Here is a 2,875-nt window from a genome sequence, read left to right as displayed (position 1 = left end):
CTATTTACAGCTTTTTATTTTAAAGAGCTATAATCTTTATTGTTTTGTTTTGGATTCCTTTATATATTGCTTTAAAATTTAAAAAAAAAAAAAAGCTAAACAATGGTGTTGCATAACCAAAGTTAACAAGAGTGAACATGACTTGGCTGTGTTAAATCTTTGAAAACCATCTCTGTTTTCACAAGTTTCTCCATTTTCATCCAGTGTGTGCTCCTTTTCTCATAGGCTAGTCCTCATGATTTATTTGTGATCCTACCCAGCCTTCGTCAGATGCCTGAGAGGAAGGGGCAGGATGCAATTGTTATCCTCTGTAAAGATAGCAGTATACTCTCCCTAAGACCAGAATTGATAGATATCTCCAATAAACAGAATGACTTTTGAGGGTCCAGTTTCTTTTTGATCTCCTCGTCTCTAACTATGGCATGTGAGGCTTTTTTTCACTCTTTATCCCACAACATTGTCTGTTGCTGAATACTGGGCATGCAGAAGACAAAACTCCATAGAACTAGGCAGAAAATTACCAGATGATCAAAAAGTTCTAAACTGACTAATTACTAGGGCTCACATGTAATTTGTGATTGGGGTGAAGGATGGTCCATCTCAGAAGCTGGTGTAGGAAGTTGATGTAATCAGACCATCAAGAGTCATGTGCCACCTGTGCACCAAGCATCAGTTCTAAAGGCTGAATATTATGCTGTAAGCACTAGAAAATGGCAAGTCCTCGCATATTTGTATTTCTCTTGGCCATCCTATCTGATTCTTCCTCTCCCATCTGTGCATAAATGGGAAAAAAACAAAGATGACAAGCTGAGCTGAGTTCCATGGTTAATTCTGAGCTTCCGGAGAAGACCTAAGCAAGGCACAAGTGGAGGCAGTTTTGTGTGTCCTGAAATCTACATGCCACACCTCTCCAACATCTCTAATCCTCGCCCATGCTGAGAGCCACGTGCAGGGTCATCCAGCTGGTGAGAATAAACAACCATTCAGGGCTTTTGGCTTTCTGAGTGTGTGAGTCACGGAGGGGTGCTTGCTGGAGTGTAAAGAAAGATAAACACATGGCAGCTCTCTGAAGCCTGTTTCTGGAAACCCAGCAGGAGGAAACAGATAGCCATTGTTCAGAGCCTGTAAAGTGTTATGAGACTGCAGTGGGAAATGCATACTTAGGGAAGACCAGAATTTTGATGGATCAGAAATTGAAATGCTTGTAATTAAACTGGAATTAAACCAGTAGTGACGGGGGGGGTTTGGGTAAAAGGATATAGAGGCAAGAGAGCAAGAAAACAGGACTCAAGATCAAGGAGTTGTCAGGTTCGGTTGAATCAGGAATTTTCATAAGAAAACCAAACAAAATATTAGAGAAAATCTGATTTCTCCTGGAATAGATTTGACTGTGTTCATGAGGAAAAAAAAGGATTGCTGAAGTCCTTTTTCTAGAAGTGAATCTACAACTGTATTCCTACGTGGCAATGGCCACATTAGCAATCTATACATACAATCACCAAATTCTGGTCATCAAGAAACCCCGTCATAACAGCTTTCTGCAGAAGCTCGTTCGTGCCTTAAGCCTTTTTAGATTCTGCACATCTGTGAAAGAGCTCAGGAAATAACCTAAATCCGGCACTGCATTCACATGTGAGTAAAAGGTATCCTGTATATCACAAACCCAGGATAAAGGAATTTTGTAAGGAAACACAGGTGCCCTTACTATGGACCCAGCACTCAGCCCCGACACAGGACAACCTGGAACCCTAGACATTCCCGCTGGGACTAACCTTGTTCAGGCTCTAGGGAAATGTCCATGCCTATCTTGTGCCCTATGTCCTAGAAAACAAAAAAAAGTGGTATCTCCGTCTCTGTTGCTGTTGGAGAAAGAAGCCACTTTGGAGTGAAGGCAGGCTTTGAATAGCAGAAACCCTCGAGTATGAGAAAATATAGTGAGTGATTTATCAAGTCCCTCCTTGGAGATAATAGAAACACATATTCATTCTTTCCTAATGAAGTGTGCTTTCCCAGTAGTGCTGAACAGCCATTGTTCTGGCTCTTCTTTGGGTCCTGATTCATGGTTCCAGAGATTACTCCCAGGCTAGACGAGTGTGCTATTCATAGCATTTGTATCTGGTGGCTGTGGAATATTTTGCATAGTACTTTGAATTTTTTAGTGTATAGAGTATTTACTATATTACTATTAAATTTCTATATGCATTACGTTAGTCATCCAAGTATCATTGGACCACCCACGGAACACAGAGATGTGCACAATAAAAATTAATGTGCTTGTCTTTGATAATTTGCTGACTTCCAGTCATATAAAAGTCATAGATTTGGACATATTTCCAATTTTGTCATTATGACAGTGATGTATGTCAAGGTCAGAGAATAAAACATTTTTTACAGTGTGTTAGCTTGATTTATAACTTAAATATTGAGACAATACGGTATGCTGGCCTCTGGTTTTACTCTTTTTTTTTCGCTTTATAGGTGTTGAATAGTTTATGGATTGGTAAAGTAGGATTTTTTAATATGCAGAAAATATGAAAGAAGCATGGAAGGCTTCACAAATTTGTGTGTCATCCTTGCACAGGGAATGTGCTACTCTTTGTATTGTTCTGATTTTGGTATATTGCTGTCAAAGAGAGACCCACAATTTTACTTGGTTTTTTTTTTTTTTTTAAGATTTTATTTATTTATTTGTTTGAAGGAGAGAGCAAGAGAGAACACAAGCAGTGGGACTGGCAAGCAGAGGCAGAGGGAGAAGCGGCTTCCAACCGAGCAAGGAACCCAATACAGAACTTGATCCCAGGACCCTGAGATCATGACCTAAGTCAAAGGCAGATTCTTAAGGAACTGAGCCACCCAGGTGTCCCTCCAGTTATAC

General features: G+C 40.0%; 1 pseudogene; it reads right to left on the bottom strand.

Annotated features, from left to right (window-relative positions):
- Window positions 1-2,536: 2,536 nt before the first annotated feature.
- LOC116589592 lies at window positions 2,537-2,636 on the bottom strand (annotated as a pseudogene).
- Between the last annotated feature and the right edge of the window lie 239 nt (window positions 2,637-2,875).

The sequence above is a fragment of the Mustela erminea genome, chromosome 4, assembly GCF_009829155.1.
Source record: "Mustela erminea isolate mMusErm1 chromosome 4, mMusErm1.Pri, whole genome shotgun sequence".
NCBI classification, from domain to species: Eukaryota; Metazoa; Chordata; class Mammalia; order Carnivora; family Mustelidae; genus Mustela; species Mustela erminea.
This window is presented reverse-complemented; position numbering and strand designations above follow the sequence as displayed.